We start from the raw sequence: 15806 nt of genomic DNA on the forward strand, positions 1-15806 counted from the left end.
GACCCTGTCTCTATGACAACATGCAGGCCAGGAGGGAGAGGAGATAGGTTGGCACTGGTTGGTACAGCAAGGACACAGACACCAGGACCAATACGTCCTAATAAGGAGAGAGAGAGAGGAGAGAGAATAAGGGAGAGAGAGGAAAGAGGATGAGGGAGGGAGGGAGGGAGGGAGAGGAAAGAGGATGAGGGAGGGAGGGAGGGAGGGAGGGAGGGAGGGAGGGAGGGAGAGGAAAGAGGATGAGGGAGGGAGGGAGGGAGAGGAAAGAGGATGAGGGAGGGAGGGAGGGAGGGAGGGAGGGAGGGGGGGAGGGAGGGAGGGGAAAGAGGATGAGGGAGGGAGGGAGGGAGGGAGAGGAAAGAGAAGGAGGGAGGGAGGGAGGGAGGGAGGGAGGGAGGGAGACATCCAGCTTCACTCACTGGTAGTTTAGAAATATCTGTTTAATTTACACCAAACAACAAATGTGACCCTGCATGTCCCTGTTTATAAAGGTGATGCCTCTGATTCTGAGGATGTTTCTGCTGTATCCATCAACATCCCCTCACTGCTGATATCCTGCTCAGTTTGGACAGAGAAAAGGCAGATCATTGCTATAATAGACTCTATTTATCCATAATGATGCATTTCCAGTTTCGCTGCCGTTCTAATCCTATTTTTTATGGAAATATTTTCCATTTGCAAAACAATATACAATCTCTTAATTCTGCTGGGGAAGGTTTTCATTTTAAATCTCAGAAAACAAATATGTTAGTATTGGATGCTTTCAAAATAACACTATTATTCAAACACTATTATACACTAGAAGGATTGTTTGCAAAATGAAGTGTGAGGTCTCAAGATTTTACTAATAAGTGGGACCACATAACATGTCAAGAGGGATGGTCTGATTTCATAGACAAAGGAAAGGTGCTCCTGAACACCAGCCAAATTCTAGTAGTAGTTTTGTTTTGTTTGTTGAGTTTTATTTATTGTTTTTGTGTGTGTGTGTTTATATATGCAATAGCTGTTTATGTCCTTTTGTAGTTTGTAATTTCTTGTTTGTTAGCTTTTGTGTGTCCACCAGGGTGGGGTGTTTTGGGGAGGTGTATTTTTAAATACAAATAATAATAAAATATATTATATACACTGAGTGTAAAAAACACTTGTTAAATCCAATTCAAATCAGTGTCTCTTAAATTGATCTGAGGCCGGGATCCATATTCAAATCCCCTAAAATGACCAACTCCGAGGATTAAAGAAAGGCGTTAAAATACTTGTATTTGGCACCAATAGCATCCACAATGGCAGCAGGGGGCGGTAAATCCCAACAACAAATATAAATGTATTTTGGTTTATGGACACATCTACAACCAGGATGTCAAATGTCTTGGGAACAAAAATATCTAAAGATTGGGACGCCATGAAATTAGATTTGACATATATGGCCACTTCTCCCCCTTTCTGTAATCTGTCCCATCTACATTATAATAATTTACTTCAATGTCTTTATCAGATACTTAACCATTTAACCATGTTTCCTATACCCAAATGTAAATTGTGTCCATTTTTTAAATCATATTTTGCACATTTAGGTTAATTATCAAAAGCCCCCTACGAGATTTAAAATCAGATCATTCCCATAAGAGCTAACAGGCACAGGATCATCTGCAGCTATTTGTTGAGTGAGCTGAGGCTTTGCCAAGGTCTCTGGCCAACCACATGAGAGCAGAGCAGACTGAGCATTTGACAGACCTCCCTCCAGTCGCTGGATGCAGGGGCTGGTGTTGGAACTGGGAGAGCAGTGTTGGCAGAGCTGAGTCCACCCTGATGAAGCTCCCGCCAAAGGAGTGGAGTTGCTGCAGGGGATCGGAGTGGCTGCCAATGCGCCATTCTGAGTATGCACAGCCTTGGTGTGGCTCCTGTTGCACGGTTGGGGCTGCCATGGGGGGCAGGAGTGTACGGCCTGTCCCGGGGATTGGAGTATGGAGGGTAACCAAAACTAGCCTAGGAGGGAGGTTGTGAGGAATTAAGGAGGGTGGCATCATGTGGTGCCCTACCCTCAACAGTGTTCTGCCAGGCCCTAGGGTAGTGGTCGGTGCTGTGTAGAGCTGGGCTGAGTTGAGGTGGGCCTGGTCTGGTAGAGCTGTGCTGTGATGGGCCGGATCTGGTAGAGCTGTGCTGTGATGGGCTGGGTCTGGTAGAGCTGTGCTGTGATGGGCCGAGTCTGGTAGAGGTGTGCTGTGTTGGGCCAAGTCTGGTAGAGCTGCGCTGTGATAGGCCGAGTCTGGTAGAGCTGTGATGTGATGGGCCGAGTCTGGTTGTGCTGTGCTGTGATGGGCAGAGTCTGGTTGTGCTGTGCTGTGATGGGCCGGGTCTGGTTGTGCTATGCTGTGATGGGCCAGCTCTGGTTGTGCTGTGCTGGGATGGGCCGGGTCTGGTTGTGCTATGCTGTGATGGGTCTGGTTGTGCTATGCTGTGATGGGCTGGGTCTGGTTGAGCTGTGCTGTGATGGGCCGGGTCTGGTTGAGCTGTGCTGTGATGGGCCTGGTCTGGTAGAGCTGTGCTGAGGCGGGCCTTGTTTGGTAGCATGGGAGGGAGGTTATTGGAGGAATTGAAGAGGGTGGTGTGGCCGGCGATGTTCCAAACTCTGCATGGGGTCTCTTTGACTGCTTATGGCTTGGGCAATGCTCCATGTATCTGCATGCAGTTCCTGCGAGAGAAGAGGTGGAGGGTGTTATGGGGGACAGTGTTGCTGGCTGTTCTCCAGTCTCTGTGAGGCACCACCGGATGCAGATATCTGATTTGTCTCAGGGAGTTGGTGGCTGGTCTGCTGCTCCTGTGGGGTGAGGTGGTCTGGCCACCCTGAACATCCTTTAACGTCCTGGCGAAGGTTGGGACTGCCTCTTTGTATAGGTGTACATTGTCGTAAAGGCAGTCCAGGCTGAGGCTGGGATGGTGGGCCAGGTGTACTTTGGGCCATAGCACACAGCCCTGAGAGAGGCTGGCATTTACCCCCTGGATGGTGGCAGGGTGGAAATCTCTCCTCTGGAGCAGGGTGAAGATGGTGGAGCCCCTCTCTTTCACTCCCTTTAGTGATGTGGCCATCCTCTCCTGTTGGGCACACAGGTCATTGTCCCTGTTTGAATTGATTGATTGGAGAGCCAAGCTGGGCCAGAGTCATCTCCATGGTGACCTCTTTAAATGATGCACTCTGCTCTAGAAGGATGTGCATGTGCCTCTTGATGAAAGACATCAAAACTATGAAATAACACATATGGAATCATGTAGTAACCAAAAAAGAGTTTAACAAATCAAAATATATCTTCTTTTTTTTTGATTCTTCAAAAATTCTTCAACCCATTGCCTAGATGACAGCTTTGCACACTCTGGGCATTCTCTCAACCAGCTTCACCTGGAATTCTTTTCCAACAGTCTTGAAGGTGTTCCCACATATGCTGAGCACTAGTTGGCTGCTTTTCCTTCACTCTGCAGTCCAACTCATCCCAAACCTTCTCAGTTGGGTTGAGGTCGAGTGATTGTGGAGGTAGGTCATTATCCAATTGACAAACAAATTATAGTCCCACTAAGTGCAAACCAGATGAAATGGCGTATCGCTACAGAATGCTGTGGTAGCCATGTTGGTTAAGTGTGCCTTGAATTCGAAGGAAATCACAGACAGTGTCACCAGCAAAGCACCATCATACCTCTTCCTCCATGCTTCCATCGGTCTAATGTGCATTGCTTATGTTTCTTGGTCCAAGCAAGTCTCTTCCTTTTATTGGTGTCCTTTAATAGTGGTTTCTTTGCAGCAATTCGACCACAAAGGCCTGATTCACGCAGTCTCGTCTGAACAGTTGATGTTGAGATGTGTCTGTTACTTGAACTCTGTGAAGCGTTTGTTTGGGCTGCAATCTGAGGTGCAGTTAACTCTAATGAACTTATACTCTACAGCAAAGGTAACTCTGGGTCTTCCTTTCCTGTGGCGGTCCTCATGAGAGCCAGTTTCTGTGACTGCACTTGAAGAAACTTTAAAAGTTAAAATTTCCCGGATTGACTGACCTTCATGTCTCAAAGTAATGATGGACTGTAGTTTCTCTTTACTTATTTGAGCTGTTCTTGCTATAATAAGGACTTGGTCTTTTACCGAATAGGGATATTGTCATGCCCTGATCTGTTTCCCCTGTCCTTGCATTTGTCTCCATCCCCTCCAGGTGTCGCTCATCATCCCCAGTGTATTTATCCCTGTGTTTTCTGTCTCTCTGTGCCAGTTCGTCTTGTTTGCCAAAGCAACCAGTCTTCTAGCTCCTATTTTTCCCAGTCTCTGTTTTTCCTAGTCCTCCTGGTTTTGACCCTTGCCTGTCCTGACCTCGAGACTGTCTAACGCCCTGTTTGGACCCTGACCTGGTTTATGAACTCTCGGCTGTACCCGACCTGCCTTTTGCCTATCCCTTGTGTCATAATAAATATCGGAGCTCAACCGTCTGCATATGGGTCTCGCCTTGTGACCTTATAGCTTATCTTCTGTATACCAACCCTACCTTGTCACAACACAACTGATTAGCTTAATCACATTAAGAAGGAAAGAAATTCCACAAATGAACTTTTATCAGGTTACTACATTTTCCAATATGTGTTATTTCATAGTTTTGATAGCATGTAAAACAGACAACAAAAATGTGCAGTACCAGTAAAAAGTTGACAACCTACTCATTTTCTACATTGTAGAATAATAGTGAAGATATTTTGGCATTAATACATGTCACATCAGTTTGAAAACAATGTAAAAAATGATATACAGTTGAAGTCGGACGTTTACATACACTTAGGTTGGAGTCATTAAAACTCATTTTTCAACCACCACAAACTATAGTTTTGGCAAGTCAGTTAGGACATCTACTTTGTGCATGACACATGTAATTTTCCAACAATTGTTTACAGACAGATTATTTCACTTATAATTCACTGTATCACAATTCCAGTGGGTCAGAAGTTCACATACACTAAGTTGACTGCCTTTAAACAGCTTGGAAAATTCCAGAAAATGATGTCATGGCTTTAGAAGCTTCTGATAGGCACCTGTGGATACCTGTGGATGTATTTCAAGGCCTACCTTCAAACTCGTGCGTCTTTGCTTGACATCATGGGAAAATCTAAAGAAATCAGCCAAGACCTCAGGGAAAAATTATAGACCTCCACAAGTCTGGTTCATCCTTGGGAGCAATTTCCAAATGCCTGAAGGTACCATGTTCATCTGTACAAACAATAGTACACAAGTATAAACACCATGGGACCATGCAGCCGTCATACCACTCAGGAAGGAGACGCGTTCTGTCTCCTAGAGATGAACGTACTTTGGTGCGACAAGTGCAAATTTGATCTAACTAGGCAAGTCAGTTAAGAACAAATTCTTATTTTCAATGACAGGAACAGTGGGTTAACTGCCTGTTCAGGGGCAAAATGACAGATTTGTACCTTGTCAGCTCGGGGATTTGAACTTGCAACTTTCCAGATACTAGTCCAACGATCTAACCACTAGGCTACCCTGCTGCCCCAGTCCCAGAACAACAGCAAAGAACCTTGTGAAGATGGTGGAGGAAACGGGTCCAAAAGCATCTATATCCACAGTAAAATGAGTCCTATATTGATATAACCTGAAAGGCCGCTCAGCAAGGAAGAGGCCACTGCTCCAAAACCGCCATAAAAAAGCCAGACTACAGTTTGCGAACGGCACATGGGGACAAAGATCGTACTTTTTGGAGAAATGTCCTCTGGTCTGATGAAACAAAAATAGAACTGTTTGGCCATGATGACCATCGTTATGTTTGGAGGAAAAAGGGGGAGGCTTGCAAGCCGAAGAACACCATCCCAACCGTGAAGCATGGGGGTGGCAGCATGTTGTGGAGGTGCTTTGCTGCAGGAGGGACTGGTGCACTTCACAAAATAGATAGAATCATGAGGAAGGAAAATGGTGTGGATATATTGACGCAACATCTCAAGACATCAGTCAGGAAGTTAAAGCTGGGTCTCAAATGGTCTTCCAAATGGACAATGACCCCAAGCATACTTCCAAAGTTGTGGCAAAATGGCTAAAGGACAACAAAGTCAAGGTATTGGAGTGGCCATCACAAAGCTCTGATCTCAATCCTATAGAAAATGTATGGGCAGAACTGAAAAAGCGTGTGCGAGCAAGAAGGCCTTACAAACCTGACTCCGTTACACCAGCTCTGCCAGGAGGAATGGGCCAAAATTCACCTAACTTATTGTGGGAAGCTTGTGGAAGGCTACCCGAAATGTTTGACCCAAGTTAAACAATTTAAAGGCAATGCTAGCAAATATTAATTGAGTGTATGTACACTTCTGACCCACTGGGAATGTGATGAAAGAAATTAAAGCTGAAATAAATCACTATTATTCTACATTTCACATTCTTAACATAAAGCGGTGATCCTAATTGACTTAAGACAGGGAATTTTTATTCTGATTAAATGTCAGGAATTATGAAAAACTGAGTTTAAAGATATTTGGCTAAGGTGTATGTAAACTTCCGACTTCACCTGTCAATGAGTTAATTCAGCTGCATACAAACATGGTCTCTTTTTTGATTTCTTGATTAAGGCAGCTCCAAAATGCAGTGGCTATATTGACAAAAAGCAGATTCCATATGGGATCAAATAGTGGGCTTTTGCACAGATGGGGCTCCATCTATGGCAGGACAGCGGGCAAGCCTCTGCAATCTAGTTATGAATGTGTCTCACTCTGCAATTTTCATTGTATGATACCATAAGACTGTCAGCATTTTATTACAGTATGATTTGGCCAATTTTGTATATTTGCCCTACATTTTTATTTAGAAATATATTTCTTACAAATACATTTAAATGCATGTTAGAATATATTTTACTAAACATTTCCAAACACATAAAAACATATATTGACCAAATTTATCGATTAATACATTTGAAAATATATTTTTGATGTTTTTCAGAATGTATTTTGAAATACATGAAATACTTTTCCTGATATATTTAACATATATTGTGATATACAGTGCCTTTGGACCCCTTGTCTTTTCCACATTTTGTTACATTACAGCCTTATTCTAAAATATATTCAATTGTTTTTTTCCCCCCTAATCACACAATACCCCATAATGACAAAGCAAAAACAAGTTTAGATTTTTTTTTGCAAATGTATTAAAAATATAAAACTGAAATATCATATTTACATAAGTATTCAGACCCTTTCCTCAGTACTTTGTTGAAGCACCTTTGGCAGCGATTACAGCATTGAGTCTTCTTGGGAATGACGTTACAAGCTTGGCACACCAGTATTTTGGGAACTTCTCCCATTATTTTCTGCAGATCCTCTAAAGCTCTGTCAGGTTGGATGGGGAGTGTTGCTGCTCAGCTATTTTCAGGTCTCTCCAGAGAGATGATCGAACAGGTTCTAGTCCGCACTCTGGCTGGGCCACTCAATGACATTCAGAGACTTGTCCCAAAGCTACTCCTGCGTTGTCTTGGCTGTGTGCTTAGGGTGGTTGTCCTGTTGGAAGGTGAACCTTCACCCAGTCTGTGGTCCTAAGTGCTTTGGAGCATTTTTTCATCAAGGATCTCTCTGTACTTTGCTCCGTTCCTCTTTGCCTCGATCCTGACTAGTATACCAGGCCCAGACGCTGAAAAACATCCCCACTGCATGATGCTGCCACCACCGTGCTTTACTGTAGGGATGGTGCCAGGTTTCCTCCAGACGTGACGTTTCGCATTCAGGCCAAAGAGTTCAATCTTGGTTTCATCAGACCAGAAGATCTTGAATACTTATGTAAATAAGGTATTTCTGTTTTTTAAAATATTTTATACATATGCAACCATTTCTAAAAACCTGTTTTCACTTTGTCATTATGGGGTATTGTGTGTGGTGAGGATTTACAATTTAAAAAACAAACAAGAATTAGAATAAGACTGTAACGTAACAAAATGTGGAAAAAGTCAAGGGATCTGAATACTTTCCAAAGGCACAGTAATTCTGTAATATATGCTGGAATGTATTTCAAATGTATTTAAATATAATTATTTGGGCAGTTTTTTATATTTCACATGTATCCCCAAACATTTATCTAAAACTATATTTTGTATGTATTTTTTTGCTGTATTCGTTTAAAATAAGGCATTTTTTATGAATTGTATGAAGTGTGCCTTGGTCCTTGTTGTTTTACTGACTCAGTTGTATTGATGAGGGCACACTGCAGCATAAGATAAAGTAAAACAAAAGCAAGTGTTTCATATTGGACAAGTTTGGTTTGTCCCTCCTTTTCCAGTCTATTTTCTTCCATTCGTGACAAATGAATATGACCCTGATGTTTGACACCCGGACCAAAATTGTTTGTCTGTTTACATCATGATCAGAGTAATAGCACAGTCTTCACCTATTCTCCTGTGCACATGTCTAGGTATTTAGACTGGAGCTGATGATGAAAGGACAGGACAGGCAGTCTCATCTGAGGGACAGGGGAGATAGGGAGGACAGAAAAAGTCATTGATAAACCTATCTTGATTACACCAGAATCTTTTGTAGCAGGATAAATATGAGTATGTGAAGTGGTGTGTCACATTCTTGTCCAGGCTGGTAGAAAGGAATGTAGGAGCAACAGGCTGTGGTGTTGTTGGCACTGCCCTCCTCTGTGGTGTTGTTGGCACTGCCCTCCTCTGTGGTGTTGTTGGCACTGCCCTCATCTGTGGTGTCCTCCCTCCAGTGGGCTGATAGCTGGTCCGGCCGGTAGGCAGCAAACAGCTGACCAAACAGCTGAGAGGCGGTGAGCCACACCCAACAGTGGGGGAAGCACAAGTTGGTCTCAACATGAACTGGTGGAGGGAAATATTACACCATTTCACCAAGGGGTACGCAAGCAGTACAGAGAGTAAACTATTTATTTGAGAAATCAATTAAGTGATCGCTGAATTGATGTAGATCTGTAGTTCTACATAGCCATCATTATCGACCCAAAGAACAAGAGGTGAGAAACGTGCTAAGAGGTGAACAATTGTGGGACATGAGTTTAATCACACTGCTGTACAGAGCAGGCAATAAACGTAACGTACCACAGTACTGTAGGCCCAGTTGTCTCTCTCCAGACAACTGAGATATCTGAGGTGATTTTCAGACTGGGCCCACGTCACAGATATGATATCCAGAGGTAGTAAAGATGGGTCCCTGAGCTGTTAGTGCTGTCGTGCCAATTCCTATGGTCGCAACTACAAGACAGCACAAACAGATGGCAAGACAGCACAAACAGATCTGGGACCAGGTTCTAGGTACTGTTGTAGTGTCTTAACCAGGAGGTTAGCGAGAGTGTCCTGAGGCTTGCTGAGCTCCAGGAGGCTACAGTCCTTGGTGAGTTTGAAGACCAGGGTCAGGAAGCTGAACAGCTGTTTGTCTGCTACCTTATCATCCTGCTCCTCCTCACTGACACAGAGACAGATATAGAGCAGCTGTTAGCACAGGTTATATAAGATTGTAATGAAAAGATAAATACCTACATCATGCATTGATAATGATTTTGGAAGCATACTAAAGCATACTAAATATTTTGATAACTTAAAAGTTTGATTTATAAAAGAGTAAATGTTTCTCGATAAGGGGCAGCAGAGCATCTAGACAACGGCCAAACTGAACGCCCTCCACCTCCACAAACAGCCCACACACCTGGGCCCCGAGACGACGCAGACACACCCGTGGGTAAGGGTCAAAGGTTAGTTCAGGAAGGCATGGGGTACGTGTCAGTGATCTTATACCATATTTGATATTATATTACATTACATTTATTAATTCAGTCTTATCGAGGATATAAACACAAACACATGTAGCTTGAAGTAGTTCTGAACGAGGTGAAAGTTCTCTCTGCGGTCAGAGGCCAGACTTGGAGAAGTCTTCTCAGGACAACACACCCTTTGTACAGTTTTCACATTTTGCTGCCTTAAAATGAAATCAAAACATTAATTAAATGAGATGTTTTTCCTACTGATCTACAAAAGCTACTGTACATTTTCTAAGTGAAAATGTTCTTAATTACAAGTAAAAAACAAAGATGTCTTGATTGCGTATGTCTTCCCACCCCAGAGTTAGGACATGGTGGAAGCACTTTTGTCAGCCATTACAGCTGTGAATCCTTTTGAATAAGATTCTACCAACGTTGCACAGCTCTTAGGGCAACATACAATGAATATACTAAACATTAGGAACACCTTCCTAATATAGAGTTGCAACCTTGTCTCTGATCTTGAAGCAAATTTAGGTCAGGACTGAGACTGGATCATTCCGGAACACTCAACACCTCTTGGACAGCCATTCTGGTGTGACTTTGGCAATTTGTGTAATTGTCCAACTCTGTTCCAGTGTTAGATTTTCAGAAGCAGGAGGCAGGGTTTCCTGTAACATTTGAACCTGTGCTTTGCTACATTTATATTTATTTTGATCCTGACAAACTCTCAAGTCCTTGCCAGTGACAAGTATACTCATAACATAATGCTGCCACCACAAGAAAATACTGTTTGCTTATATCAGTTGAAGGTAGCAGACAGACACCAGCGTATGGCGTTAGTGTTTGTAGAAGAAACAAAGATGAGGGAGGGAGGGTCATGGGACATGCTGATAAGGCCTCTACTAACACAATGTTCCTGGTTACACTGTAACCACAGAGAAGTTCAAACCAGCTCCAAACCAACTTCAACCCTGAAATAGTTACACAACATCCACATAATATTACTGCAACCATGTAAGACCAGAGCCCCAAAAACTAGTATAAGTGAAGCTCAACACCAATTCTACAATACAGAGAACAGGTTTTAAATAGTTAAACAAAAATATATAAATTATGTTTCCCACACCCCTTCCCCCTTTCTATCACTGTGCAGCTGCACCCCTCTAGAGGAACCAGGGACACAAACAAAGACAGTTTGAGCAGAACCAACATTGACAGGACAGAGAATGAGGGAGAGAGAGATGGAGAGAGAGAAAGAGAGAGAGAGAGAGGGGGAAAAGGAAACAGAGGTAGAAAAAGATAGAGAGATGGTGAGGTGGAGAGGGGGACAGAGAGTATGAAGGAGAGAGCGAAAGAGGGAGGGAGAAAGAAGGAGGAGAGAGGGAGAAAGAGAGACCAAGACAAAGTGAGAAAATGAGATAGAGGGAGGGAGGGAGGGAGGGAGGGAGGGAGGGAGGGAGGGAGGGAGGGAGGGAGGGAGGGAGGGAGGGAGAGGGAGGGGGAGAGGGAGAGGGAGAGAGAGAGAGAGAGAGAGAGAGAGAGAACCACAAATACAAATTCCATCTAGACACTGTTGCCCTAGAGCACACAAAAAACTATACATACCTTGGCCTAAACATCACCGCCACAGGTAACTTCCACAAAGCTGTGAACGATCTGAGAGACAAGGCAAGAAGGGCATTCTATGCCATCAAAATAAACATAAATTTCAACATACCAATTAGGATTTGGCTAAAAATACTTGAATCAGTCATAGAGCCCATTGCCCTTTATGGTTGTGAGGTCTGGGGTCCGCTCACCAACCAAGACTTCACAAAATGGGACAAACACCAAATTGAGACTCTGCACTCAGAATTCTGCAAAAATATCCTCCGTGTACAACGTAGAACACCAAATCATGCATGCAGAGCAGAATTAGGCCGATACCCCCTAATTATCCAGCCCCAGGACAACAGCACAATTAGACCCAACCAAATCACGAGAAAACAAAAAGATAATTACTTGACACATTGGAAAGAATTAACAAAAAAACAGAGCAAACTAGAATGCTATTCGGCCCTACACAGAGAGTACACAGCGGCAGAATACCTGACCACTGTGACTGACCCAAAATTAAGGAAAGCTTTGACTATGTACAGACTCAGTGAGCATAGCCTTGCTATTGAGAAAGGCCGCTGTAGGCAGACATGGCTCTCAAGAGAAGACAGGCTATGTGCTCACTGCCCACAAAATGAGGTGGAAACTGAGCTGCACTTTCTAACCTCCTGCCCAATGTATGACCATATTAGAGAGACACATTTCCCTCAGATTACACAGATCCACAAAGAATTCGAAAACAAATCCAATTTTGAAAAACTCCCATATCTACTGGGTGAAATTCCACAGTGTGCCATCACAGCAGCAAGATTTGTGACCTGTTGCCACAAGAAAAGGGCAACCAGTGAAGAACAAACACCATTGTAAATACAACCCATATTTATGCTTATTTATTTTATCTTGTGTCCTTTAACCATTTGTACATTGTTAAAACACTGTATATATATAATATGACATTTGTAATGTCTTTACTGTTTTGAAACTTCTGTATGTGTAATGTTTACTGTTAATTTGTATTGTTTATTTCACTTTATATATTCACTTTATATATTATCTACCTCACTTGCTTTGGCAATGTTAACACATGTTTCCCATGCCAATAAAGCCCTTGAATTGAATTGAATTGAATTGAGAGAGAGAGAGAGAGAGAGAGAGAGAGAGGGTGGGAGAGAGAGAGAGAGAGAGAGAGAGAGAGAGAGAGAGAGGGTGAGTGGGAGAGGGAGAGAAGAAAATAGATAAAGAGAGACCTAGAATGAGAGAGAAAGGCTAGAGAGACCAATAGAGACATGTACTGTAGAGGGGAGCGGGAAGAGAGGGGTGGATGAGAAAGATATTTTCAATGAGTGATTCTGCCATGTGGAGTGAATGTTCACATACAGTAGCTTTACTCTGCTTTTCTCTCCTCGAATACACAGAGATGCTGCCCTTTGTAAGAGAATAGTCTATCTTATTCTCTACTTATCCAGAGTTTATTTAGAGATTAATTCATATGTTTCTAGGCTCTCTTTGTCTGTTTGAGGGGCTCAATATGCATTTCAGTGTGTATATCTGGAGTGTTTTCAGTTCAATGTGGGCTTCACAGTGTACATGGCTTGTTGAGTGTGTGTCTGAATGGTGTGTGTATACAGATTGACTCATCAAAGACACATTACTCATTCATGTCTGATGCAGATTCCTGAAAGAGTGAAGTTCCACAGGAAGAAACACAGGCAAGTCCAATCAGCCAAATAAATGGCTCTGAATGGTGGGGAGAGAAGGCTCTCCTCCACCCCTCTCTAGTCCCATCAAACTCTTTACCTCCCCTTCTCTCCCATCTTCAACCTAACAGAGCCCCTCTCCTTCATGTGGAGTGGCTTGGTATTGGTAGTTGCTTTAGTGGAACTCTCAGAGAGGAGAGAGGGATAAGGGAAAGGAGGGATAGGACAAAAAAGATCATTCATCACACGTTATTCTTGTTCAAGAAAACCCAAAACGCTGAGGTCAAAGCCTTCCAGCCTTTATCTGAAAGGGAGTTGTTGGAGTACACCTTGACAGAAAGAGTCATATAGCAACAGTGCGCCACAGAGAGAAAGTGTCCTATGAACGAGCTCACATACTGCCTTTGACCCCCGCAGTTAGATAGTCTATGCCTGTTCAGACATCATCAATGACCTGTCATCAATACATAGATGATGGTCGTTAAATAGCCCATGATCGCAGGAATCCAGTTGTATTTTTCTGGCCTGATGGTGTATGAAGGGTCTAATTATTCCGTCATTATCAAACCACACATGGTCTCTCTCCCTGCAACCCTACAGTGGGCTAATCAGGGGCTGACTCTTGGCCAGAACACACACAGACTCGCACGCTCCAAACGCACACATCCACACACACACACACAGTGTCACACACACTCACACACACACAAATGCACACACGCTAGGGGTACGTGTTTAAACAGTTGGGTTGGCTGACAGAAGGATGAGGCTTGGAGTACAGAAGCTGGGGGTACTTTAGTGCCAAGCAAACATAATGGAGTTTAAGATTTGGCAATACTAACTCTTAAACACGCGTCATACTGGGGACATTGTTGGGTCATATCCCCACCTTTCTGATACACTACATGACCAAAAGTATATGGACACCTGCTTGTCAAACATCTCATTCCAAAATCATGGGTATTAACATGGAGTTGGTTCCCCTTTGCTTGCTACAACAGCCTCCATTCTTCTGGGAAGGCTTTCCACTAGACGTTGGAACATTGCTGCAGGGACTTGCTTCCATTAAACTAAATCTTTAATCACTTATTAATAAGGAAGCAGGTCAAGACAACTAACACATATAAAGTGAATCGATTGAGTGCTCTACGATAATGGCTGGTCATGGCTGTCATGGCTCAGATGATTTGTTGAGATCCCGAGACAAAAGTACAAAGGTATTTTATAGCCAAGATGCACCCCTTTCAACCTACATGACGAACAACAGATATATAGAATCGGTCACAAGGTTAAGATTTGTATGAAAGATACCTATAATACATAGCAGACAGTATCTGCTGTGTCAACAGTTTTCATTGTGTAGAGACCAGTGTCTGGCCCCATATAGAACAGAAACATTAACTCATGCTCTGGAATGCTTTTTGGGTTTTATCACCCAAAGGACATGGTAAATCTCCTGTCAGTGTTATCTCCCAGAGGCCCATCCTCAGTAGAACACACACACAATAGTTATGAATACTCTATTCTGTTCCATAAAACAACCATTTGATGCAATAAGAGTAATATAACATCATCTTGCAATTTTTCCACCATACATTCACATTACATGAAATAGTTTGGTTAAGAGCGAAGAGCTATACCTATAGAGGGCAGCAGAGGTTTTTTTAGAAAGTAGACTCTGCTACCAATGACTAACTGAACAAACTCATTGTGCTGGTGAAGTGATTACAATCTCACTCACTCTGTCTCTGTCTCTGTCTCTGTCTTTGCCTCTGTCTTTGCCTCCCTCCCTCCCTCCCTCCCTGCCATAGGGAATGTTCTGCTCATCAGGGACTAGCTGATTGATTCTGACATTTCCACAGCCTGATTATTGATAATTTCCTCCTGTCCTGAATATAAACCTGTGTAAATGTTTCTCTGAGCATTTATATTTGACTGAGTAAGAGTGTGTGTGCATAGTGTGTGCATGTGTCTGACATACAAAAATAACAACACAGAGATGCTCACATGACCATTCACAGTATACACACACACGCACACACCAACCTCCAATTCAGCAGAAGCAATAGTAGGCTGTCAGCCTGTCAGTGTTAAATCCAAATGTACTCCCTGCATCCTTTCAGGAAGAGAACAGTGCAAATGGCTAGGCCACTGTATGCACATACAGTACAATATCTGTATATTTGCACAGCTTTACTGAGTATAAACAGACATATTAATGATCATCACTACTTGGTGTTTGCAACACCAAGGTTGTGGGTTTGATTCCCACGGGGGACCAGTATGAAAAAAACCACATGAAAATGTATGCACTCCCTACTGTAAGTCGCTCTGGATAAGAGAGTGTGCTAAATGACTAAAATGTCAAATGTACTTAACTGGTAGGCAGCTGTTGTTACTCTGTACACAGAATTATGTCATAATGAGTTTACCAGATTGCCTTGCGCAACTAAGGCAAGTTAGTTTGCAATTTCATTATGTAAAAACTGGTGTAAAAACTTTTCCAGACCTAACGTCAGATTCGGGAATTTACCCATCTTATATCAGCTCGCTTGTACTCAGATGAGAGGGGGGAAATATCTGAGGTGTGTCCTTAAAAACATGGCCCAAAAGTGCTAATATCAGGCAGCGCTGATGTTGATATTTTAGACCAACCAAAAGCTGTCCAGCCATGATGCACACTGCCCATATACGCATTGAACAAGAGTAGCCTAATGTGCTTTTAGTGCCTGCATACGTATTGAGAAACAAAAAACTTTTTTTCCCCATTTCGTTTTATT

The 15806-nt window shown here is 43.0% G+C and overlaps 1 non-coding gene across 1 annotated transcript; it reads right to left on the reverse strand.

Annotated features, from left to right (window-relative positions):
- Positions 1-9014: 9014 nt before the first annotated feature.
- LOC118964780 (small nucleolar RNA ACA64) lies at positions 9015-9141 on the reverse strand. Its single transcript, XR_005051973.1, has one exon. It is a non-coding gene; the product is annotated as a small nucleolar RNA ACA64 (small nucleolar RNA).
- Between the last annotated feature and the right edge of the window lie 6665 nt (positions 9142-15806).

The sequence above is a fragment of the Oncorhynchus mykiss genome, chromosome 5 (genome assembly GCF_057628025.1).
Source record: "Oncorhynchus mykiss isolate SJ-2025 chromosome 5, ASM5762802v1, whole genome shotgun sequence".
In the NCBI taxonomy this organism is placed as follows: Eukaryota; Metazoa; Chordata; class Actinopteri; order Salmoniformes; family Salmonidae; genus Oncorhynchus; species Oncorhynchus mykiss.